Source organism: Somniosus microcephalus, chromosome 5 (genome assembly GCF_052327205.1).
Source record: "Somniosus microcephalus isolate GS21.2 chromosome 5, FLI_Smic_1.0, whole genome shotgun sequence".
NCBI classification, from domain to species: domain Eukaryota; kingdom Metazoa; phylum Chordata; class Chondrichthyes; order Squaliformes; family Somniosidae; genus Somniosus; species Somniosus microcephalus.
The window spans coordinates 202,717,865-202,743,905 of NC_140991.1; the positions used below are offsets into that span (position 1 = coordinate 202,717,865).

General features: G+C 48.0%; 1 protein-coding gene and 1 long non-coding RNA gene across 10 annotated transcripts in view; one reads left to right on the forward strand and one right to left on the reverse strand.

The window, feature by feature from the left end:
- The window catches only part of LOC147117523 (RNA-binding motif, single-stranded-interacting protein 3), a 2,125,417-nt gene that overhangs the window by 241,693 nt on the left and 1,857,683 nt on the right, over nucleotides 1-26,041 (forward strand). The window lies entirely within an intron of this gene.
- LOC147117525 (uncharacterized) lies at nucleotides 9,116-13,181 on the reverse strand. The gene is made up of 2 exons (XR_015078465.1): nucleotides 12,889-13,181; nucleotides 9,116-9,512 (listed from the first exon to the last, which is right to left on the reverse strand). It is a non-coding gene; the product is annotated as an uncharacterized LOC147117525 (long non-coding RNA).

The following is a 26,041-nucleotide window of genomic DNA, read 5'->3' on the forward strand; positions in this document are numbered from 1 at the left end:
CCCCAAAAAACTGTAGAAGCTACATCATTACATAAATTTAAAACAGAAATAGACAGTTTCCTTGAAGTAAAGGGAATTAAGGGTTATGGGGAGCGGGCAGGAATTTGGACATGAGTCTAGGTTCGGATCGGTCATGGCTCTGTGGGTAGCGGAGCGGGCCCAGGGGCCGTGTAGCCTGATCCTGCTCCTATTTCGTGTGTCTAATTCTGTTAGATTCAGGAGATGGTTCTGTGATAGTGGATTGGTGGTTAGGATCAGATCAGCCATGATCTTATTGAATGGCGGAGCAGGCTCGAGGGGCCGATTGGCCTACTCCTGCTCCTATTTCTTATGTTCTTATGTTCCCCTAGAGTCCAAAAATCTATCTATTTCAGCCTTGAATATACTCAATGATTCAGCATCCACAGCCCTTTGGGATAGAGAATTCCAAAGATTCACAACCCTCTGAGCGAAGAAATGGCTCCTCATCTCAGTCGTAAATGGCCGATCCCTTATCCTGAGTCTGTGCTCCCTAGTTCTAGATTCTCCAGCCAGGGGAAAAACCCTCTCAGCATCTACCCTGTCAATCCCCCTCAGAATCTTACATGGTTCAATGAGATCACCTCTCATTCTTCTAAACTCCAGACAGTATAGGCCCAATCTACTCAATCTCTCCTCATAGGACAACCCTCTCATCCCAGGAATCAGTCTAGTGAATCTTCGTTGCACCTGCTCTAAGGCAAGTATATTCTTCCTTAAATAAGGAGACCAAAACTGTGCACAGTACTCCAGGTGTGGTCTCACCAAGGCCCTGTACAATTGTAGCAAGACTTCCTTACTCTTGTACTCCAACCCCCTTGAAATAAAGACCAACATGCCTTTTGGCTTCCTAATTGCTTGCTGTACCTGCGTGCTAACTCTCTGTGTTTCCTGTACAAGGACACCTAAATCTCTCGAAACCCCAACATTTATTAGTTTCTTACCATTTAAAATAATATTCTGTTATTTTATTCTTCCTAGGAAAGTGAATAACCTCTCATTTCCCCACATTATATTCCATCTGCCACCTTATTGCCCACTGACTTAACCTGTCTATATCACTTTGCTGGCTCTTTGTGTTCTCACAGTTTACTTTCCCACCTAGCTGTGTATCATCAACAAACTTGGATACATTGCACTCGGTCCCTTCATCTAATTCATTAATATAGATTGTAAATAGCTGAGGCTCAAGCACTGATCCTTGCGGCACCCCACTAGTTACAGCCTGCCAATCTGAAAATGACCCGTTTATCCCTACTCTCTGTTTTCTATTCATTAACCAATCCTCTATCCATGCTTATATATTACCGCCTTTGTCTTGCGTAATGGTCTTTTATGTGGCACCTTATCAAAAGATTGCTAAAAATCCAAATATACTACATCCACTGGTTCCCCTTTATCTACCCAGCTAGTTACATCCTCTAATAAATTTGTTAAACACAGTTTCCCTTTCATAAAACCATGTCGACTCTGCATAATCATATTATAATTTTCTAAGTGCCCTGTTACCACTTCCTTAATAATCGATTCCAGTATTTTCCCGACGACTGATGTCAGGCTAACTGGCCTGTAGTTCCCTGCTTTCTCTCTCCCTCCTTTCTTGAATCAGGGAGTTACATTTGCTGCCTTCCAATCTGCTGGGACCGTTCTAGAATCTAGTGAATTTTGGAAGGTCATAAGCATTACATCCACTATCTCTGCTGTCACCTCTTTTAGAACCCTAGGATGTAGGCCATCAGGTTAGAGGGAGGCCTCTGAGAACACCACTTGTTCCCAGTCCTGGGGGCTCTAGTTTCAGTCCCCGTTGGGCTGCAACATCACATGGAGATGAATCAGAGGCAGCAAAGAGGACAAGCTGCTCATAGAGGGAGGAGGGAGCAGAAGAGGAGGAAGCAGAAGAGGAGGAAGCAGAAGGAAGGAGGCCAGGATATCCAGGATCAAATCATCCGCCTGCAGTATCAGTGACCACAACCCCAATTCCCTTTCAACATTTGTCCCACACCTTACCTTCCCTCTGTTACTGACCATCACAGCGTCCTCTTGGCCACAGTGCCACCACAAAGCAAACTGTCCAATCCAACTTTATCCATATCTGCATCCAATATTACATCAAAAACTCAACTAATCGCTCGTGTGCATTCCCTTAGTGAGTGTCTTGCGTCTGCCTTTGCCTATCCTAGTGATGTCACGCAGTGCTACCCCAGTGGCTGCAGCATGGCTGGTGGAAGGCCGCTGACTTTCAGTGGGGGACACTGCAAATGGCCTTGCAGGACTACCTCGAGGAGCTGGTGGCTGGGAGTGTGAAATCGAGTGATGGTGTTTCTTCTTCCTCTTCCTCTTCTTGGTCAGCCACTGGCTGGGCAGGCTGAATTTCTTGGGTGTCTGAAATGAGGAAGGCACATGGGTAGGGTTGGGGTGAGGGGAGGGGGGAAAGCAAGAGGTGCATGCTTACACCATGTGTAGCTTATACATCAGAAGAGATTGTGGGATGAGGAGGAAGTGGGATGTTAGAAGGAGGATAACGTATAAGGATACTAGTGTCATAAATCTCATCATCGAGAAACTACCTATGAAATAACACTGGACGGCCAGCTGGTGGCGCCGTCCAAGGAGTATAAATACTTGGGCGTTGGCCCCAGCTTGCCAGGGACATTTTGTAAAGACAAGGAGGTAGTGGATACAACTAGACTTCCATGTTCTGAAACAAGTTGATTAAAGCCTTGCTTTATGCTCAAGCCAAGTGTGTAGTGAGTTTTATTACGTCAACTAGCATCTTCTATTCTTTCAGCCCCGCCACTGGCCAAGGGCTCAGCCATGCCCCTGCCAAGAATGGCCAGCACCGTCTCCTCCAAGGGGGTGAGGTGAAGCTAGGAATGGGATGTGTGCCTCGTGTTTGGTAGGTGAATGATGGGGGGGGCGGGAGGGGAAGGTCGTGCATTGAGCAGTGTGTGAGGCTAGTGATACAGTTGGTAGGAGACGGCTTTTGAAGATGCATTCACTGAACTTGACCACTAGTCTGAGGTCATGAAACTTCTTTGGGCACTGGAGCCAGGTCCTGGGGTCGATACTTCTGGCAGTGACGGCCTCAGCGATCTGGACCCACATCCTTCTTTCTGGAGGACCTGGCTTCCAGTGTTGACCCCCTGCACAAAGCTCGAGTGCTGCGTGCTGCGTCCGAGACCCTGTGTACCCTTTCCCTGGCCTGTTGAGCCATTTGCATTACTGCTGAAGCATTTTTACCATTTTTTATATGCAGAAGGCAGTTCAGCTTTAAGGGCTAGAGACCTCCTAGTTTTGAATGTTTTTTTTTTCAGAAGGTAGCTCACGTTTATGGGCTAGCGACTTGAAAACTAACAGCCTAGCTTTAAGGAAAGGCAGCCTCACTCCAGTGCTGCGAACTTTGGCCCTGTGCTGAGTGCACAGCCTGTCAGCAACGCGATAGTCACTAGGCTGTGCACTAAAATCATTTAAATTAGCAGGCAGCACCAAATTGACGTGTTGCCTGCGCTTTTTGAATGGACGCGGACATATCTTGTTTCGCAGTGCCCGCGCCCGTTTACTTCCGTTATCGAATTTCCCGGCCAATAGATTTTGCATTCCTACTTTCTGAAGCCTTAAAATATTTTTTAAAGGGACATTCACATCTCATGCAAGACAATCTACCAAGTTATAAAATGGAGAGATGCACAGTGAAATAATATTGATGTATTGCTGAACATGTTTGGCAGAGTAAGTTTACATTTTTAAAACAAAACTTAGCAGTTAAGCTAACCAGCGACCTCAGTTGCTAAACTGACTGACCGGTATTATGTCTTTCAAATCAGCAAGGATTGATTCCTGATCTGTGCTGAATTAACTGAGCTCAGACACAGCATTGTTAAGGGCACAACAAATTGCTTCATGTCCGTCGTCTTGGAAGATAAAGGGGTTAATTTTGACTTTGGGCGATAGTGTAAGAATTTAAAGAACCCCCACCTCCCCGGCTTCTCAATTCAGCTGTGGAGTTACTGCTGCAAGAGATCAGACAAAGGAAGGAGGTCCTGTACATAACAGGGACACAGGCCCCCAAGAAGAGTAGTAGGAAGTGGCAAAGGGAGTGAGTGCAAGCCATTAACACTCCAGGATCACTCGGTGCCTGAACAAGTTACTGATCTTAGCAGGTCAGGCAAGATAGAGAAGCCAGCCACAGATGCACAATAGTCTCCCCGTCACACTGTGTTAAAGTGCTTAAATTGCTTACTATCAATTCCTATGATGTAGTGTGGTGCCCTTTACATCCCCAGCCTTTACCTGTAAGTGTTCCTTCACTCAAATGTTTACATGATTTCAGCCCACAAAAAGCCTTGCATGGAATATAACCGCCTGTTATATTCACGCACATTATGGGTTGCATACTGAGAGCTATGTACTATTGCATGCCATTGTAACTAAAGGTAATTTGGCCCTGCTGGCTTTCTTTTTAAGAATAAAACAGCAAATAATAGCCTCAAGAGATCTGCAAACATGGTGTTCCACAATCCTCGGACTTCTCATTCCCTATTAGGAGAAAGCACTCCACATCCTGGGGAGAGGGGCCAGAAAGGGTGTTGGAAACAGGGAAGTCAGAGGGCATTTAGCAGCTGCTATTTCATAATGACATTTTGCTTCTCTACCTCTCTTCCTATTTTACCTTGCATTAACTATTTATTGAAACCCTCTCATCACCAGGAGTGTTAATGCATTGACCAAATATGGTGGTCAAGGGAAAGTCTCTTGTATGACAGTGGCGGGAATGTTTTACTGCATCTTCTTAAGGCTGTTGCTGCTCCGCTTGCTGATTGCCTTTGCTGCCCATGGAGCCCTTCTGTCCAGGACGTCAATGCTGTGGCCTCTTAGTAAGGCAGACTTGTGTAGCATTGCAGGAGGGCTTTGGGTTGAATGAGAACCTCTTGTTCAATATGCCATTGGTTAACTGAATTCGTACTTAAGGAACCTTCATTGCTAATGCTCAGCTCACGTCCTAGTAAACCACACAGGGGTCAAAAGCCATGACCGTATCTTGATCTTCCAGAAGTCACCCAGAGACTTGCCTTTCTGGGTGAAAAGACTGCTGCCATGCTGGACTGCCTCCCAGGGAAGTGAGCATACCTGCATTCTGCTGGTCATGAACAAGCTGCTCATTGAGAGTGGAACCCTTTCCTGTTGGTATTGAGCAAGCAAGCACTTTACCAGAGGTGCACTGGAAACCCTGTTTACGTGGGAAAATGGAGTTTCTGCTCATCTCCCCTGGTTCTTTTGCCAATTATCTTAAATTTGTGTCTTCTGGCTATTGACCCTCCTGCCAGTGGAAAAAGTTTCTCCCTATTTACTCTATCAAAACCCCTCATTATTTTGAACACCTCTATAAAATCTCCCCTTAACCTTCACTGCACCAGGGAGAACAATCCCAGCTTCTCTAGTCTCTCTACATAACTGAAGTGACTCATCCCTGGCATCATCCTGGTAAAAAAGTCCAAAATAAGGTTTCTGTAAATCCTAGAACCATAGCTGCTGGGCTCTTTAAATTTGCTTCCAACTTTTCTACAGCGCCTAACAACCCTGGACACCTGTTTTATACGAGCAAGAATATGAACTAGCACAAATGAGGCTGGAATAAAGGAAAATGACATCACCGCATCAGTACTGCCTCATTTACATGTACCATCCCAAAAATGAGTAGGTGCTTTCTCCATCCACTGAAAATGATGGCCGAAAATGGGTTGAGAGCTAAAGTGGGAGGAGTTCTGGCATCATGGAACTTCAGCCTATTTTTCGATCCAGAATTTATATCAATAGTACAGCTGGTCCTGATAAGAAAAGATAGGCTTCAATGTCCAGATGAACAGTTGCGTGATGTACTGGTACTGTACCCCAGCAAGAGCCAGCACCTTCAGGAAAGGCGAAGAGATAAACAGGATGGAAAAAAGCTCAGATAATGATGATAATCCCAAATTGTAAAAGCTCATGCTGTGGCTCATGTGATGTCTGAACTTACTGTAGCAGCCAACTTGGCCAAGTGACAATTATGTTTGGAGCAGGTTGCTTCATAACCTGAGCTTGCTCTGAAAGCTCCTCACTTTGGTAATAATTTCTCTTTAAGCATACTGTCCTATGAGATTCTACATTGTAAAGGTTGATTAGTGTCAAATAACTGAAAGATATTTGTATCTTTAACTTAGAATTTCCTTCTTTACCAGTTCACACTCCATAATATGCAAATCCAAGAAAATGTTTGATAACCTGTGTTGCTACATTATAATGCACTTTTTATCTGCTTCTAAATCAATTATAGAAAGAGATTATGGGAGCTGAAAGATTTTTGAATTCTAGACAGATGTAGGCAGATAAAAAAAATTCCTGCATCAAATTTTAATGCACTTACATTGTAGTAGGTCTGTAGCAGAGAGATTGTGCTCTAGCAAAATTAATTTATACACGACTGATAGTAAGGAATCATTGCTATAATTGAAAGATAGGAGCCAGCTGATCTGAAAATACATAAGGTTTCTGTAACCCGAAAGCAATGCATTATGTTTGCATGTACTGCATGTGTATGAAAGACTAGATTTGAAAAGTGGCAGACAAATTTGAAAATGTGGCATTGTGATAGTATTTTTTTTCAAAAGAACATAAATAATGCCTGCAGTTGAGACGACCTTTGGATCTATATCTGTGATTTATTGCTAATACTTATTTGCTAAAGGAAAATTCAATGATCTGTCTTTGTACAGGTAACATATAAGTACTTATAACCAGATGGATTATTGCTGGTTCATGAGTTTAAGGATATGGAGAGGTTATGGTGGTACTTTCAACAAGTGAAGGTACCATAAATCCCTCAGTTTGTTGTACATACGCTGTTCTTTAATGACTCAACGCAATACGGTCAGTTTTTTTTTCATGTCTCTGCGTGTATCCTCCACTATTCCAACACAAATATATTTATTCTGTTCCCCAGTCTCTCCAATCATTATCCGTGGCTGGTCCTTCAGATTTCCCTTTGTCTCTCTTGTTTGGTGTCTTCTTACTATTCACACCCTGTAAAGCACTCTGAGTCATCTCTCATAATGGGGTTGATCTTGACATTGTGCAAAAGCATAAAATGGGTGATAGTGAGTCGCCAACCTGTTTTACATCTTGCCTGATTTCAATGGAAATAAAAATTGGGCAAAATGTAAAACAGACTGCCGATTCACTATCACCTGTTTTACACTCGCACAAAGTCAAGATCTACCTCAATGAGTGTGTAATGAGTGTTATATTAAGTGTGAGTTGCTGTTGATTGTTGTCTAAATCCACTCAGATATGAGCATCCCTTCATCACTTTGACCTACAGATCAGTTGTTCTCTGAAATGAGAATACAAATGAGCATTTTTCTTTATGTTACATTTTAGTCTACAAATCAGTTTTCAAAATCTAAAATTGCTAACATTTGCCTAGCCACCCAGCGCAGGGAAAATTAACATTTTGGTGCATTGGTGCTGCTGAGTGATGTGTAATCCCACCACTTCAGCATCTTTTTCATTCCTCAGTATGATGCTGACTTAGAACTGTCGATCAGTCTCTAACAGTACTGCTCGAGCACTGCTGTAGACTCGGCTGGTACTGAATTTGAGAATGATAGACAGTTCCAGATTGGCTTCCAGGAATAAAAAGGAAACTGACCCCTATGTTGCATCAGTACAGTTGCTCACTGATTGAGTTCATGGTTCTTGTCAGTCAAGCATATCTTGGGCTTCCATCAGACCTAAAATATTGGGTCTTCACCAGCTTAGTTAATGATTTTTCCTAACAGGTGATTTTATTTTGCTAAAACAGATGGGTGAGATGTGAAGGGGGGCAATAGGTTTCTCTGTTAATACTACCATATGAAGTATTCTTTGCCTTTAAAATTAATTAAACTCTAATAATGAAGTCATTTTTTTCATTACGTAACTCACTCTTTTTTCTCCTTTTAATTACTGTAAATGCTCCTTCTGGTCACAATATTTTGTGATCACATTTTAGGCCACTTGGGTTGCTATACATCTTTCATTGTGATAAGAATTATAGGTTTATAATGGCATTGAGGACCCAATTTCCTGTGTAATGGTGACACAATGACATCACTCTTATTTAAGTAATGACATTTATTTTCGGGGGGTTGTGGAAGTGGGTCATGGCTTTTCTGCAGGAACCGTGAATTGCCAATTACATCACATACCTATAGCTGTTAGAAAATGAGGAGAGATTTTCCTGGGCCTGTGTCCAGGGGCACCTGGACATAGCAAATAATTTAAATGAGAAAAAAATCAGGTGGGTTCCTTTACAGCCATACACTCCAAGCCACCTGGTTTTCTGATATTTGCTGCATCCAAGCAATTCAGGAACCCTGGGTGAAGATTTGGAAAAAACTCCCCATATATCTCATGGTGACCCTGGAGATCTAAATATGTCATCACACAATACTGTGAGTAGAGAGATAAAAAGCAGATCTACCATTGTAGGAATTAAACTGAGTATCAGTCAGTAGTTAATGAAATGATTCACTTTACTACTGAAATTTGGTTCTGTGAGGTGTCCAGTGTAACCACTCAAGGATACAATTGTACATGTTTTCAGTGAGTATACCCTAAATGTCTCCATCTGAAATAATTATATTGAAGGCTTGTCTTATCACTCTAGTATAATGCTGACCTAAGTTAATTTATTTTTATGTGCATGGTCCAGATTTATGTGTTATTTTACTTTGTTATGTTTCATTTTTCTTTGCTGCTTTGTTGCAAATTGTGGGTAGTCATCAATTTTGTGGAAATGAGATTATAGTGTATGCTGACCCATGTGTTGCACTAAAAAGGTGGGGGCAGCCCTGAAGCCTTCATAATATCATAGTGTCAAAATCCCTAATGGCAACAGCATTGATGACAGATTATCAAAAAAAATATTTAGGCACAGATAGTGAAAGAAATAAATCAAGTGTGTCTTTTGCAATTTGGTGAAACATCTCTGCAAAGCTAAATGCATCCTCTGAAGTATTGAGAAAAAGGTGTGACATACACTAAATCTTGAAGCAGAGGAACAAAAACAAGATCACCATCATAAACAAGAAGCTTTCTGTTTACTACATCTCATTGCATCCCAATCCTTTGGAGCCAGTAGGATTGTCTGCATGATTGGCTTGGCTGAAATAACTCTAATAGACAGCCCATTCGGGGAGGACTACATTCTCTTCTCAGCGATGTGGTTGAATTTTGTTTTCGTGTATCCCTGCGCTGTTGAGCATAGATGTGGCCTGGATATCCTTCACAGCGGAATTTCCAGAAACGACTCAGATGCTGTCCTTGCTGGAACTAGTTACACCTGGTACGATAGCAAAATACTGCAGATGTTGGAAATCCGAAATAACAACAGAAAATGCTGGAAAAACTCAGCAGGTCAGGCAACATCCATGGAGAGAAATTCGAGTTGACGTTTCGGATCGAACCCTTCTTCAAAACTGGAAAGAAAAGAAAATAGATCGAAGGCAGGGCTGCGATCGGACAAAAGAAGTGAAAGAAACAAAGGAGCTAGACGAGATGGTAATAGGCTGAGATTAGGCGTAAAGTGTACTGCCAGGTGTGAGAGAGAAACAAAAGGAAAGGGGGGGGGGGAAAGGAGTGGAAAAATTACAAGAAAAAATGTGTAATAGGGGCCGAGGTTATGATCTGAAATTGTTGAACTCGATATTGAGTCCGGAAAGCTGCAGAGTGCCTAATCGGAAGATGAGGTGCTGTTCCTCGAGGTTACGTTGAGCTTCCGTGGAACAATACAAGAGGCCAAGGACGGTGAGGTCCGAGTGGGAATGGAGCGGTGAATTAAAATGACAGGCGACCGGAAGCTCGAGGTCACCCATACGGACTGAACGGAGGTGTTCTGCAAAGCGGTCACCCAATCTGCGTTTGGTCTCCCCAATGTAGAGGAGACCGCATCGTGAGCAGCGAATACAGTATACTAGATTGCGAGAAGTACAAGTAAATCGCTGTTTCACCTGGAAGGGGTGTTTGGGGCCCTGGACAGTGGGAAGGGGGCAGGTATAGGGGCAGGTGTTACACCTCCTCCGCTTGCACGGGAAGGTGCCAGGCGAAGGGGAAGGGCTGTTTGGGGTGATAGAGGAGTGGACTAGGGTGTCTCGGAGGGAGCGGTCCCTACAGAATGCTGAAAGGGGAGGGGAAGATACGTTTGGTGGTGGGATCACTTTGAAGGTAGCGGAAATGCCGGAGGATGATCCATTGAATGTGGAGGCTGGTGGGGTGAAAGGTGAGGACAAGGGGAACCCTATTGTGGTTCAGGGAGGGCGGGGCAGGGGTGAGGGCAGAAGTGCGGGAGATAGAACTGACACGGTCGAGGGCAGTGTCAACCACGGTAGAGGGGAATCCTCGGTTGCGGAAAAAGGAAGACATGTCTGAAGCACTGGTGTGGAAGGTGGCATCGTCGGAGCAGATACGGCGGAGACGGAGAAACTGGGAGAATGGAATAGAGTCTTTACAGGAAGCGGGGTGGGAGGAAGTGTAGTCCAGGTAGCTGTGGGAGTCAGTGGGCTTGTAGTGAATATTGGTCGATAACCTATCCCCAGATAGGTTTTCAACAGGTATTACACAGAATTACATAGAAATTACAACATGGAAACATGCTACTTGGCCCAACCGCTCTGTGTTGGTGTTTATCTGCCACATGAGCAGTCGTCCTAATCCTATGTACTTGCCCTGTTCCCATATCCCTTTATTTCCCCTTTCTTTCAACCAGTTATCTAACCTATTCTTAAATGTTGACAGGGTCTGTGCTTCAATCACTATCTCTGGCAGTGCATTCCATAGCCTTACAATGCTCTGTATATATTTTTTTCTTGTTCTCTGTCCTAAATATCTTACATTTAATCTTATACCGATGTCCCACTCAATCAGAATTTCAATCTTAATCTCAATCAGTCTATTTGTATCTACTCTCTGGCACCCTTCCATAATTTTAAACATCTCTGTGAAATCACCCCATATCTCATCTAACTAAAACAGCTCCAATTTTTCAAGTCTTCTTATTTGTATTTTCTTATACTGTGAATCTGCATTGTACCCATTCTATTGCCTCAGCATCCTTCCTATAGAGTGGAACCCAAAGCTACGCTCAATACTTCAATTGTGATCTTACTAAAGTTTCTCAAATTTGCCATTACATCTTGGGCTAAAAATTTGATTAGGCCTGAAAACGGGCATGGGAATCGCGATGTGAGATCGCTCCGCATCCATTGAAAGTAATGCAGGCAGCACGCGACCTTCATGCTGCCTGCTAATTACCATGATTGATGCGTGCAGCTCAGCGCTGAGTGCGCTACTGAGTGGCTGAGCGCTCAGCAGGGGGCCGAAGTTCGTGCGAAGAAAACCTGATTGGAGCAGGCCCAGCACCTGCTCTGCTCAGGGCAACCCATTTTCTCTGAGGGGCCCTAAAACAAATGTTAGGACCCTCATTAGCATATGCAAGAAGACTGTAAGGCCTAGAAATTGAGTGCCCTTAGCGCCGATTTTGCGGCGCTAGAGGGCCTAGCGCTGCAATTGGCGCCGGCGCCGAAATTGCCTGGGGCCCTTCCGCCGCGGTAGACCGGTAGCGCTGCGCCGGCACCGATGACGTCATCGGTGTGCGCAGCGTCCCGGTTGCCATGCCGACGGGCCCCAGCGCCGAAATTCAGTTGCGGCCGCCTCGCCCGTGGCAGCCGCAACTAAGACTCTGGCAACAGAGTCTTACAAGTCTTTGCGCCGGCGCATTAAAGGCCCCGCGGCGGCCGGCCGCTTTCCCGCCGGCCGCCTGGCCGCAGCTCCCTCCCCGGACTTCCCCCCCCCCCCCCCCCCGGAACAGAAGCAAGCCCGGCACTTGTCCGAGGTGCCGGGCTCATTTTTAAAAAGATTTTCGCGGGCCGCGGCCGGGTGCAGGCAGCTCCTCCTTAAGGGAAGGAGGAGGCCTGCACTTCCCGAGCCTGCCGCACCGCATCGGGTGCCGCAGCGCCAGAATTGCGGCGCGAAACGGCAGTTAGCGCCGATTTACCGCCGCAAAGACCCTTCAGTAGCGCCGGCAGCCGTTTGGGCGCGGCCCTGCTGAATTTTTGGCGCGCGCAGGGGGACTTAGCGCCGGCACTAACTTCCGGCGCTAAAGCCCTGGCTAAGCCAAAACTCAATTTCTAGGCCTGTATGTTTAGGCGGCCACCCTGGACACCTGAAAAATGGCTCGAACTAATATCAAGTCAGACGTTTTTCAGGCATCCTTGGGGCAGGACGTTGGTCCCTGAAAATGGCCCGTAAAATATGCACAATGAGATCCAGTTTCTAGCCCATTGCTCCCCATTTGTGTGGAAGAGCATAATTAGAGGCCATCAATATACGATAGTCACTAAGAAATCCAATAGGGAAGTCAGAAGAAACTTCATTACCCAGAGAGTGGTGAGAATGTGGAACTCGCTACCCCAGGGAGTGGTTGAAGCGAATAGTATAGATGCATTTAAGGGGAGGCTAGACAAGCATATGAGGGAGAAGGGACTAGAGTGTTATGCTGATAGATTTAGATGAGGAAAGACGGGGGGAGGCTCGTGTGGAGCATAAACGCCAGCATGGACTGGTTGGGCCGAATGGCCTGTTTCTGTGCCGTATATCCTATGTAATCCTATGTAATCCTATGTAGTAAGCATAAATGAAACAGTATGAGCAAACTGAAAAAACAAAACTAACATTTTATTTGGTTACTTACACTTCTTTCACATCACTGCCTGCCACGATGGTGTTCTGCCCGCTTTGTAATGTATGTTCTGCAAGTCAAACCTACTCTAGTGTTTCTACAAAGTGCTCCCTTCTTACCTGAAGCCTGTGATGTGGCCGGGAGTTGCGTTTCTCTGAAGGACTCCTGGGATTCCAGTGGTCTTGGCCTTTTGTCAGCATGGGCACCCAATAGCCCTGCCTCAGCTTGCTGTAGTTCCACACCTGCATTGCCAGCACAACCCAGGCATTTTCTGCCACATGGAGATGTCATTGTAAGTGGAGGCTTGAAGGGTATGGATGAGGTTCCATCATGAGAGAAAACACCATCATCCTTTTCTACCTCAATCCTGCTCCTACTTGTAAGCCTGCTGTCACTGCCAACTGGCCTGCTGATCAGCTGACCCAAAAACAAGAACATTACTGAAGCACCTATTAATAGGTTTCTCCATTCAGCCAAGCTGATCAGTCAGCCTGTCCATGAAAGAGCTGAGATTGCAGCCCAAGGTCTGAATGGTAGCAGCTTGAACATTCATGAGAGATGTAAAGACTAGAATTACAGAATCCACAGTAAGTGCTGAGCTACAGATGTCCCTGGAGCTACCATGCACTTCAACAATAACTTGCATTTATATAGCACTTTTAACGTAGTAAGACGTCCCAAGGCACTTCACAGGAGCATTTGACATTCACAGAAATCACAGAAACCCCACAGTGCAGATAGAGGCCATTTCGGCCCATCGAGCCTGCACCGACATTGAGCCACATAAGCAGATATTAGAACAGGTGACCAAAAGCTTGGTCAAAGAGTTAGGTTTTAAGGAGCGTCTTAAAGGAGGAGGGAGAGGTAGAGAGGCGGAAAGGTTTAGGGAGGGATTTCCAGAGCTTAGGGCCTAGGCCACTGAAGATACGACCCCCATTGGTGGAACGAAAGAAATCGGGGATGCGCAAGAGGCCAGAATTGGAGGAGCGCAGAAATCTTGGAGGGTTGTAGGCAATGTTCCCCCTTTAAGGGGCTGCGCAGCCCGTTCAGAGTTTCGCGCATGCGTGAAATTTAACATGGAAAAGCTGGTCCTTGGCTGCGTGGGACAAGCAGAGAAGGAATGTTGGTTGTAGTGCTGGAGGAGGTAAGAGATGGGAGGGATGAACACTTGGAAGGATTTGATCCCATGGCACTATTCAGTCATGGGGAGAAAAAATCAGTATCGCCCCATTTGGGGAGCCATTATCGGCCGTGCGCAAAGTTCAGCGCCTGGCGCTAATTATCGCCTCTGACGGCAAACTTGGCTTTTATCGCCCCTGGAGGTAATTGGAGCGCTAAATCAGACGCTTCACACCTGTCTTAAGGAGCAAAGGCCTAGCAGCAAGGCGCTACCTCAGAGCGCTGGTGAAGCAAGGAAGGGCAGATCAAAATGAACCTGCAAAGTGCTGCTCAGTACCCAAAACCCCTTCACACAGCGTTGAATCTGTGCAGAAGTCTCTCTCTCTCTCAGAATGCGTGGTGCAAAAATGCCACCAACAAAAAAAGGCAGGAAGCGGTCACCTTTAAATAGCGCTCCCCCAGTTCCTTTCTGACTGCAAAACGCTCCCCTCAACCTGTCGTTGCTAGCGGCAGACGTTAAGGCAGGGGGCGCCACTCAATATCCGGTCCTGGGTGCTACCGGGGCGTTGCGCACTCGACTGATGTCACGATCTGCCGGCGCAGGAGATCGTGGCGGTAGTGTTTAGCGCCACCGCAATATGTCTAGTTAATTTCGCGAGCGGCGCAAATATCGCCGCGCCCGTGCGCTCGTTGCTTTGCGCCCCATTAGAGCCCTCTTAAGGCGCTAACGGGAGGTGCAAACAACTGAATTTTTCCCCCATAGAGTCATGGGGCAGGATTTTCATTGGGCAGTGGAGGCGGGATTGGAGGCATGTGGGGGGTTAAAATCCCGAAATCGGGGGGGGGGGGGCACGAACGCATCCCGCCCCCAACCCGCCTCCATGCCAGTTTCAAAGGAGGCGGGTAACCGACCCGCACTGGGACCCGCCTCCCCGAGGCGGGAAGGGGATTAGTGCCAATTAATCCCTATTAATCCCTATTAATAGCCTAATCCCTGTTTTCATTGGTGAAATGTGGTGTTCCCGACGGCTCCAAACCACGCCAAGTTAGTGAGGCGGGCCATCGGGATGAAGGGCTTGGAGGGGTCGAGATGTCCAGTGTTCAGGTGAGTGATGGGTGCATGAGTGCAGAGGTAAGTGTGTTTGGTCTGTGTAAAGTGTTTAAAGAAGTTCTACTAACCTTTACTTAACTTTACAGCCTTCCTTCCTCCAGGTCTCGGGAGTCCCTCATCTCACTGGCACAGAAAGCAGAATGGCCACGAACTGTCAAAAATTGCAGCATTCAGCTTTCTGTTCCGGGGAGATCTCTAAATCATCCTGAGAGGAAGGAATTAACCTGAAGTGCAGATTGTCAGTGTTTGACAGCTTCAAACAGCTGTCAAACACTCATATTTCATCTGTCAAAAGGTCTTGACAGATGAAATATCAATCTGTGATGTCATCTGTTGCCGGGTGGCCCTTAATTGGCCTACTGATCCTGCTGGGCGGGCTCAACAAGGTCAATCAAGTCAAACTCGCGTGGGTTGGCTAGAACTCGATGGAGGCGGGACTACAACCCCGAAAGTTGTAATCCCGCCTCCTACCCGCCTTCTCAATGAAAATCCAGCCCATAGAGTTATACAGCACAGAAGGAGGCCCTTCGGCCCGTCGTGTCCGCGCCGGCCATCAAGCCCTGACTATTCTAATCCCATTTCCGGCACTTGGTCCGTAGCCTTGTATGCTATGGCATTTCAAGTGCTCATCTAAATGCTTCTTGAATGTTGTGAGGGTTCATGCCTCTACCACCCTTTCAGGCAGTGAGTTCCAGATTCCAACCACCCTCTGGGTGAAAAAGATTTTCCTCAAATCCCCTCTAAACCTCCTGCCCCTTATCTTGAATCTATGCCCCCTTGTTATTGACCCCTCTGCTAAGGGGAAAAGTTCTTTTCTATCTACCCTATCTATGCCCCTCATAATTTTGTACACCTCAATCAGGTCCCCCCCTCAGCCTTCTCTGCTCTAAGGAAAACAACCCCAGCCTGTCCAGTCTCTCTTCATAGCTGAAGCGCTCCAGCCCAGGTAACATCCTGGTGAATCTCCTCTGCACTCTCTCCAATGCAATTACATCCTTCCTATAGTGTGGCGACCAGAACTGTACACAATATTCCAGCTGTGGCCTAAGTAGCGTTTTGTACAGCTCCATCATAACCTCTCTGCTCTTATATTCTATGCCTTGGTTAATGAAGGCAAGTATCCCATATGCCATTTTAATCACCTTATCTACCTGTCCTGCTGCCTTCTGGGATCTATGTACATGCACACCAAGGTCCCTCTGATCCTCTGTCTTTCCCAGGGTCCTACCTTTCATTGTATATTCCCTTGCCTTGTTAGTCCTCCCAAAATGCATCACCTCACACTTTTCAGGGTTAAATTCCATTTGCCACTGTTTTGTCCATCTAACCAACTCATCTATATCGTCCTGTAGCCTGAGGCTTCCCTCCTCACTATTTACCACTCCACCAATTTTTGTGTAATCTGTGAACTTACTGATCATACCTCCTACATTCATATCTAAATCATTAATGTACACTACAAACAGCAAACACCGATCCCTGCGGTACACCACTGGACACAGGCATCCAGTCACAAAAACAACCTTTGACCATCACCCTCTGCCTCCTGCCACTAAGCCAATTTTGGATCCAATGTGCCAAATTGCCCTGGATCCCATGGGCTCTTACCTTCTTGACCAGTCTCCCTTGCAGGACTTTGTCAAAAGCCTTACTGAAGTCCATGTAGACTACATCAACTGCACTACCCTCATCCACACACCTAGTCACCCCCTCGAAAAATTCAATCAAATTGGTTAGACATGCTCTCCCCCTGACAAAGCCATGCTGACTATCCTTGATTAATCCTTGCCTCTCCAAGTGGAGACTTATTCTGTCCCTCAGAATGTTTTCCAGTAATTTCCCTACCACTAATGTAGGCTCATTGGCCTGTAATTCCCTGGTTTATCCCTGATACGCTTATCAATTACTCCATAAAAGGCGATGAATTAGGAAAGTAATGAAAAGGTTTTTATTAACTAAAGAACAGAGCATGCCTCTCGTGGACGACCGGTTCCAAGAAGGAAGTGGGTTGCCGGGCAGCCACCTTTATACCAGGTCATGTAGGCGGAGTCAGCTGAGGCATGCATAGGTACACAGTGAGTAGCAGGAGGTAACAATGTGCAATAACGATAACGGTAGTGAACGACAGTGAAAACAATAACAGTGGTTTACCACAATCCCTACTACCCTTCTTGAATAATGGTACTATGTTAGCTGTCCTCCAGTCCTCTGGCATCTCCCCTGTGGCCAGAGAGGTTCTGAAAATTTGTCAGAGCCCCTGCAATCTCCTCCCTTGCCTCACACAGCAGCCTGGGATACAGCTCGTCTGGGCCTGGGGATTTATCCACTTTTAAGCCCGCTAAAACCGCTAGTACCTCCTCCCTCTCAATACTAATTTGGTCAAGTATATCACAATCCCCCTGCCTGATTTCTATGCCTACATCGTCCTTCTCCATAGTGAACACAGATGCAAAATATTCATTTAAAACCTCACCTACATCTTCCGGCTCTACACAAAGATTGCCACTTTGGTCCCTAATGGGCCCTACTCTTTCCCTGGTTATCCTCTTGCCCTTAATATACTTATAAAACACCTTGGGATTTTCCTTTATTTTGCCCACCAGTGTTTTTTCATGCCCCCTCTTCGCTCTCCTAATTTCTTTTTTAAGTACCCCCCTGCACTTTCTATACTCCTCTAGGGCTTCCACTGTTTTTAGTCCTTTACATCTGCCAAAAGCCTCCCTTGTTTTCCTAATCCATCCTTGTATATCCCTTGACATCCAGGGTTCCCTGGGCTTGTTGGTCCCACCCTTGACCTTTACGGGAACATGTTGGCATTGTACTCTCTCTATTTCCTTTCTGAAAGACTCCCACTGCTCTGATGTGGATTTTCCTACAAGTATCTGATCCCAGTCCACTTTGACCAGATCCTGCCTTATCATATTAAAATTGGCCTTCCCCAATTTAGAACCTTTATTTCCGGTCCATCTTTGTCCTTTTCCATGACTAACTTAAATCTCACCGAATTATGGTCACTGTCACCAAAATGCTCTCCGACTGACACTTCTGCCACTTGCCCGGGTACATTCCCTAGAATTAGGTCCAGTACCGCCCCCTCTCTTGTAGGAATTTCTACATGCTGGCTCAAAAAGCTCTCCTGGATGCACTTTAAGAATTCCGCACCCTCTAAGCCTTTCACACTCTGACTATCCCAGTTAATATTGGGGGAGTTGAAATCCCCTACTATTATTACCCTATTATTTCTACACTTCTCTGAGATTTGCCTACATATCTGTTCCTCTATCTCCCCCTGACTGTTTGGGGGCCTATAGTACACACCCAGCAAAGTGCTTGCCCCTTTTTTTTTTTGAAGTTCTACCCATATGGCCTCATTAGAGGAACCTGCTAAGATATCATCCCTCCTTACAGCAGTAATGGACTCCTTGATTAATATTGCGACACCCCTCTTTTACAACCCCCTCTGTCTCGCCTGAAGATTCTATACCCTGGAATATTGAGCTGCCAGTCCTGCCCCTCCCTCAACCATGTCTCTGTGATAGCAACAATATCATACTCCCATATGTTCATCAACACCTTCAATTCATCTGCCTTACTCGCAAGACTCCTTGCATTAATATAAATGCCATGCAGCCTTGCCATACTCCCTTGTGCCGTTACATAGTTGCTCTGCCTTCCAGGCTGACTTGTTTTTTCCTCTATATTTGGCTGTGCATCACCCCCTACTATAGCTCCACTCCGTATCCCATCCCCCTGCCAAGTTAGTTTAAACCCCCGCCCCCCAACAGTACTAGCAAATCTCCCCGCAAGAATGTTGGTCCCGTTCCGGTTCAGGTGCAACCCGTCCGACTTGTACAGGTCCCACCTTCCCCAGAAGCAGACCCAGTGATCCAGGAAACTAAAGCCCTCCCTCCTGCACGAACTCTTTAGCCACGCATTCATCTGCTCTATCCTCCTATTCCTGTACTCACTAGCACGTGGCACCGGGAGTAATCCAGAGAATAGAACCTTTGAGGTCCTGCTTTTTAATCTGCTATCTAGCTCCCTAAATTCTTGTTGCAGGACCTCATCCCTCTTTCTACCCATGTCGAAGAAGAGCAGGGAGTTCTACAGGTGTCTTGGCTAATATTTATCCGTCAACCAATATCACTAAAACAGATTATCTGGTCATTATCTAATTGCTGTTTGTGGGAACCTGCTGTGCACAAATTGGCTGCTGTGTTACCCTGCATTACAACAATGACTGCAGTTCAAAAGTACGCAATTGGCTGTAAAGTGCTTTGGGATGTCCTGAGTTTGTGAAAGGAACTATACAAAGTTCTGTCTCAGTGGCCTAGAAATTGAGTTGCCTTAGCGCCGCTTTTGCGGCGCTAGAGGGCCTAGCGCTGCAATTGGCGCCGGCGCCGAAATTGCCTGGGGCCCTTCCGCCGCGCTAGACCGGTAGCGCTGCGCCGGCACCGATGACGTCATCGGTGTGCGCAGCGTCCCGGTTGCCATGGCGACGGGCCCCAGCGCCGAAATTCAGTTGCGGCCGCCTCGCCCGTGGCAGCCGCAACTAAGACTCTGGCAACAGAGTCTTACCTGACTTTGCGCCGGCGCATTAAAGGCCCCGCGGCGGCCGGCCGCTTTCCCGCCGGCCGCCTGGCCGCAGCTCCCTCCCCGGACTTCCCCCCCCCCCCCCCCCCCCCCGGAACAGAAGCAAGCCCGGCACTTGTCCGAGGTGCCGGGCTCATTTTTAGAATGATTTTCGCGGGCCGCGGCCGGGTGCAGGCAGCTCCTCCTTAAGGGAAGGAGGAGGCCTGCACTTCCCGAACCTGCCGCAGCGCCGGAATAGCGCCGATATTCAGCACGTAGCGCCAGTTTTCAGGCGCAAACACCTCTCAGCAGCGCCGGCAGCCGTTTGGGCGCAGAACTATTGAATTTTGGGCCCGACCAGCGCGACTTAGCTCCGGCACTAACTTCCGGCGCTAAAGCCCTGGCTGCGCCAAAACTCAATTTCTAGGCCTATGTCTCTCAGTCTAGGGACAAAATAATCACCCTCTGCTGCTGCACTTGATGCAACTTTTTTTCTGTGGCTTCCTCCTGAAATCTCGGGGCCTTTTAGCCTTCTTTGCTGCTGCTACTGGCTAGTTCCTTGACCAAAAACAAATTTTATGCTGCTCTAATGGAGGAAAGGAATGAGGCAGTTAAGCCTCTGCAGGCCTTTCAGCCCATATGTGCTCCATATGTGAGCCAGTTGATTTCCAACCCTCCCACAATGTTGAGCTGCAGCAGTTTGCCAATTTGGCGCCCAAAGCCCATCGGCAGCTCTCAAGTGAGACCTGAACCCAAAAATGATTTGGGTCTCCCGATGCTGGCTTCCCTTTCAGGTGGAAGTAGAAAATCGCCCCAATGTTCCCATGTTGTGCAGGATGAAGCAAGCTGGATTATTCACAGGCATTCAGGAAATGCTGTAAATATGGAATATAGTTTGTATCAAAATCTGATGCAGAATACATGCTACCATTGCAGGAATTTGGAGTGGCGTAGATAACATTTAGATATAGATTTTTGTCCCGCTCCTTGGAAACAATGCATATCTGTTGTGGCTGCATCAATTTAATATGCCACAGCCATCTTAAATGCTGCTGCAAGGCTGGAATGGTGCAGACGCACAAAAAATGTAGATTGCAGAGTTCATAAAAAAGCATTCAAAAACTGTTTCGTGTATTAAGGAGTCAAGTCTTCTGAAAACCATGTGTTTGTGCTGTAGATACTCTGGAACTCTTGCTATAAATATACAGATTCTATAAGCAATCGTTACATGAACTCTTTTCACAGTCTTGAATTCTGTAATGTTAAGAAAAAGCATATTTGCATCAATTACAACAAGAATGGCAGATTTTTTTATAGTGCATTCAATAGTTTTCCATGTCAAAATATGAAACCCTGACCTATATGAATGATTACTGATATGTGAGGGTACAAATGATCCTCAGTCAAGGTACTAAATTTGCATTTCACTGTTTTCTTTCCTATTTACTTTGAATTTTAAAAACATCAGGCTAGAAATTCATTATAGCCCAGGAATGGGCGGTATAATTAGAAAAGTTGGAAAATTAGCGCCAGGCGCTAATTCTTTAGACTGCACGCAAAATTCATGCTCACTGCTCAAAGAAATGATTGGAGCGTTAATTCAAGTCTTTAAGCCCAAACTCATTGGCATTACACTCAAAGGGTGGGCCAATATCAGGTACAGTCTAATCGCAAGTTATGATTACCACAGGCTTTTTCCAGTTCTTAAAGGGGAGGTTCATTGATGCTGCAGAACCTATTCTCAGTATTGTTGGCTGTGCAGCTGCCTCAGTAAGCAGCAGCAGGTCAAGGAGAAGGAGCTGGAGGACTGAAGTAGCTGTTCTCATGGCAGATTCATGCCCCAGGGAGAGAGCCCGCAGTTTCAGCGATCAAGTATTGGAGGCTTTGGTGTTCGCTGTGAAGAGACGGAGGGCGATGCTCTACCCAGCAGTGACAGGAGACCCTCGCTGCAAGTCAGGCAGGCAGCAGCAGGTAGGCCTCACAGCGGCGGCGGCGGGAAACGCGAGCGGCGAGGCTATAAAAGGCGGCAGCGGCAGGTAGGCCTCACAGTGGCAGCGGAGGCGGCGGGAAACGCGAGCGGCGAGGGTATAAAAGGCGGCAGCAGCAGCTAGGCCTCACAGCAGCGGCAGCGGCGGCAGTGGGAAACACGAGCGGCGAGGCTATAAAAGGCGGCAGCAGCAGGTAGGTTTACCAATCTCAGAGAGGGAGAGAAGTAAAAAGTAATCGAAGTGTGACGTCACCAGAAAGCAGGTAAGTGATTGGTTGGTGAGTATTTCTCTCTTTTTTAAACTTTAACTCTGTGGTTTATAGTTTCTAGGGTCTCTGGGGAGTAGCGGGGACTGTTGGTAAACCAGGGCCCTTAAATATATCATTTATCTGTAGTGTAATTGGTGGGATTGATTGGTTTAATTTAATTTCAATTAATTAAACGGTAAGTCATGGCAGGACAGCCCGGTGCCGTGGTATGCTCCTGCGCTATGTGGGAACTCAGGGAAACCTCCTCTGTCCCTGACAACCATGTGTGCAGGAAGTGTGTCCAGCTGCAACTACTGGCAGACCGCATTGCGGCGCTGGAGCAGCGATTGGATACATACTGGACCATTCGCGATGCTGAGGACGTCGTGAATAGCATGTTTAATCAGTTGGTCACACCGCAGATAAAGGTGGCACAGGCAGAAAGGGAACGGGTGACCAACAGGCAGAGTAGTATGTGCAGGCAGGTAGTGCAGGGGTCCCCTGTGGCCATTCCCCTCTCAAACAGATATACCGCTTTGGATACTGATGGGGGGGATGGCTTACCAGGGGAAGGCAGCAGCAGCTAACTTCCTGGCACCAGGGGTGGCTCTGCTGCACAGGACAGGAGGAAAAAGAGGGGGAGAGCTATAGTAATAGGGGACTCTATTGTAAGGGGAATAGATAGGCATTTCTGCGGCCGCAAACGAGACTCCAGGATGGTGTGCTGCCTCCCTGGTGCAAGGGTCAAGAATGTCTCAGAGCGGCTGCAGAACATTTTGGAAGGGGAGGGTGACCAGCCAGTTGTCGTGGTGCATATAGGTACCAACGATAGAGGTAAAAACGGGATGAGGTCCTAAAAGCTGAATATAGGGAGTTAGGAGGTAAATTTAAAAATAGGACCTCAAAGGTATTAATCTCAGGATTGTTACCAGTGCCAGGTGCTAGTCAGAGTAGAAATAGAAGGATATTTCAGATGAATACGTGGCTAGAGGAATGGTGCAAGGGGGAGGGATTCAAATTCCTGGGACATTGGAACCGGTTCTGGGGGAGGTGGGACCAGTACAAAACGGACGGTTAGCACCTGGGCAGGGCCGGAACTGATGTCCTAGGGGAAGTGTTTGCTAATGCTCTGGGGGAGGGCTTAAACTAAAATGGCAGGGGGTTGAGAACCTGAGCGGGGAAACAGGAAAGGGAAACAAGGATAAAAGCAAAAGACAGGAAGGAGAAAAACAAAAGTGACAGGCAGAGAAATCAAGGGTTTAAATCAAACATGGCCACAGTAAATAATAATTCTAAAAGAGCTAAGAGCGTTAAAAAAACGAGCCTGAAGGCTTTGGCCGAGAAATTCAGTTGCGTTCGCCAGCCGCTAACGCCATAAGAGGGGTAGATTTGCAGCGCTAGGCACTTAGCGCCCGGGCGCAGAACGATCTGCGCCTACGCCCAACTTCAGTTGACATTTAGCGCCGGCGCAAAGTGTTTGCGCCCGCTCAGCTGCGCGCCCAGCTTATGACGTCATTTTGTCGTGCAACGCTGTTTGTGCGCCCCAAACCGGAAATTCAGTGGCGCCCGGCCACTGTGGGCGTGGCGCTGTTAAGAACTGTGAAGTGGAACGCAACAGAGGCCCTGTGGGCCTCGGGGAGCGCTAATTAAAGGGCACTTACACTGAACTATAAAGCCCAGCCATTTTGCTGCAATGACTTCAGTGCTTTGGATTTCTGGACAGAGACCAAGGAACAGAGCTTACTGATTTGGGACAACATAGGAGAGGTATTTTTGGCTTCTGGCCAGAGCTTGGAAATTTGAATCATTGTGATTTCACTGTTTGCAAGTTTATTATGGGGGCTGTATGGGGTTCCAACCCTCAGTTCCAGCATTATGTGCGAAGGGCTCGCAGACGCTGTGTGAGAGGGCCAGCCATGCCTAGACGCAGAGGGGCCATCAGGCGTCGGCAACGTAGGCCTTACCCACTCAGGGAATACCGGCAGCAGGTGTCCTATCTCACCATGACTGCCGCGCATTGTGTTAAGAGGCTGCGCTTCAGAAGGGAGGTGGTTGCAGAGATCTGCCAGCTGCTTCACAGAGATCTGCGTCCACAGCTGATGTGCAGGACGTCTCTGTCGGTGGAAGTGAAGGTCACGGTGGCTCTGAACTTTTATGCAAGCGGCTCCTTCCAAGCCGCTGCTGGGGACATAGCGAACATCTCCCAGTTCGCCGCGCATCGCTGCATCCGGCAGGTCACCGATGCCCTTTTCGCGAGGAGACACCAATTCATCTCCTTCCCCATGACCCTAGAGAGGCAGGAGCAGCGTGCAGTCGGATTTGGCAGGATCGCGGACTTCCCCATGGTGCAGGGCGCCATTGACTGCACGCATGTGGCTATGCGGGCACCCATCGACAATGCCGAGAATTACCGCAACCGGAAGGGCTACCATTCCCTCAATGTACAGCTGGTGTGTGACCACAGGCAGCGCATCCTAGCTGTCAATGCCCGCTTTCCAGGAAGCAGCCACGATGCATTTATCCTGCGCCAGACTACTGTGGCTGACATGTTCGAGGCACAGCCTCCACCAAGGGGATGGCTTATTGGGGACAAGGGCTACCCTTTGTGTTCATGGCTCATGACCCCGCTCCGCGCGCCCAGGACCCCTGCGGAGGAGGCATACAACGAAAGCCATCAAGCCACAAGGAACATCATAGAGCAAACGATTGGCGTCCTCAAGCAACGGTTCCGCTGCCTGGATCGCTCCGGCGGATCGCTACAGTATTCGCCGGATAGAGTCTCCCAGTTCGTCGTCGTTTGCTGCATGCTGCACAACCTGGCTATCCGCAGGACTCAGGCATTGCCACCTCACGTTGGACCACCACCTCAGGAGGACAAGCAGGAGGACCATTAGGAGGAGGAGGAGGAGGAGGAGGAGTACCAGCCCAGGAGGGAGCCACAAGGTCCAAGGGCCGTCCGCCGGCGGCTTATTGAACGACACTTCTAGGCCCCCTGTCAGGGAATGGCTTGTGGCAATGAACACACCTGAATGCAGCCGCTCCGCAAGCCCTCAGCCGCTTAACGCAACAACCACTGGAAACATGACACCTGGACAAGCTGAATAAATAAAAAGCTTTATTTAACAAACTCAGGGCCCTTCCCACATGAAACAGAAAAACAGACAAGACCCCCAAAAAACAGTCACAAAAATATCTCACTCCCACAACCTGGGGAGGAATAACAAAACTTGCCCATCCAATTGGCCTTCATCCTCGGCCTTACCAAAATAAGCCCCCCCCACAACACTAACACCCCCATATAAAAAAAACCATTGCCACCACACTCTACTGGGTGTGCCGAGAGGGCGAGTCCTTGTGCAGCCTTGTGCGGCCCCTGCCCGACCTGTTGCTCCACCTCAACCTGGGCCCTGTGGGTGTTGCAAGGCTGGGGGAAGGCTCCTGAGGGGCAGAATGCGTGACGGCACATGCCCTTGGGGGTCGGCCTAGACGAGGACCGGCCCTGGAGGGGCCGGCTGCTGACTGCTGCAGCTGTGGCTGGGCAGCATCAGTCTCTGCAGCAGCTCGTCGCACCTTGGCTGGGGGAGTTGCAGTGGCGGCTGCAGCAATGGGGGCAAGCTGGCTGATGCCAGGCGCTCGCTGGTCGCCAGAGACACTGGCACTCGGCCGGGCTGGCAGTGCAGCAAGCGCAGCAATCTGGTGGAGGCCAGACCGCTGTGCTGCAGCAGGGCGGCGGGTGCCCTGGCGATGCTTCCGCGACACAGCGAGTGTGGCAGAAGTGCGTGCCCGAACTGCCCTGGTCTGTGCCCGCATCAGATCAGTGAGTGTGTGCACGGCACCACTCATGAACTCGCGACTCGCGTCCTGCGCTGCCGCGAGTTGCTGGACACCCCTGTCCTGTGCTGCCGCGAGTTGCTGGACACCCCTGTCCTGTGCTGCCGCGAGTTGGTCGACACCCCTGGCCTGTGCTGCCGCGAGTTGTTCGACACCCCTGGCCTGTGAGTCCCCGAAAGCGGCCACACTATGAGCCAGGGACTCAATGGCCTGAGGCAACTGTCCCACAACCCCCATGAACTCCTTGTGGCGGCACTCAGAGTCCGCGGACATTTCATCTAGGAGGCGCACCTCCTGGGCGAGGACCGTCTCCGGACTGGAGGCTGGACTCTCCCTCTGGGGAGAAGGCCGCCGTTCTGCCCGACCCTTCCCACGTGCCTGAAGGCCACTGGGCCCAGGAACTG